We start from the raw sequence: 211 nt of genomic DNA, 5'->3' as shown, positions 1-211 counted from the left end.
GACTCGTACGGGTGGGTTGATGGGTCCACGGGTTGTTATTGTTCCTTTGGTGTTGGCCAGGTTAAAGCCCCATTGGATTGGCCTTGGTGGATCAAGGTTTTGTGGGTTGTCATGGGCACCATTGGTGTCAGCAGGCCAAGGGCTCGTGGGTTTGCAGAGACCATCTTGATACCAGCACTGTTAGGGTATAGCTTGTTGGATTCATTTGGTC

Source organism: Apaloderma vittatum, unplaced genomic scaffold (assembly GCF_000703405.1).
Source record: "Apaloderma vittatum isolate BGI_N311 unplaced genomic scaffold, ASM70340v1 scaffold40522, whole genome shotgun sequence".
NCBI lineage: Eukaryota > Metazoa > Chordata > Aves > Trogoniformes > Trogonidae > Apaloderma > Apaloderma vittatum.
The sequence above is the reverse complement of the archived record's forward strand: the minus strand, read 5'-3'. Positions refer to the sequence as shown.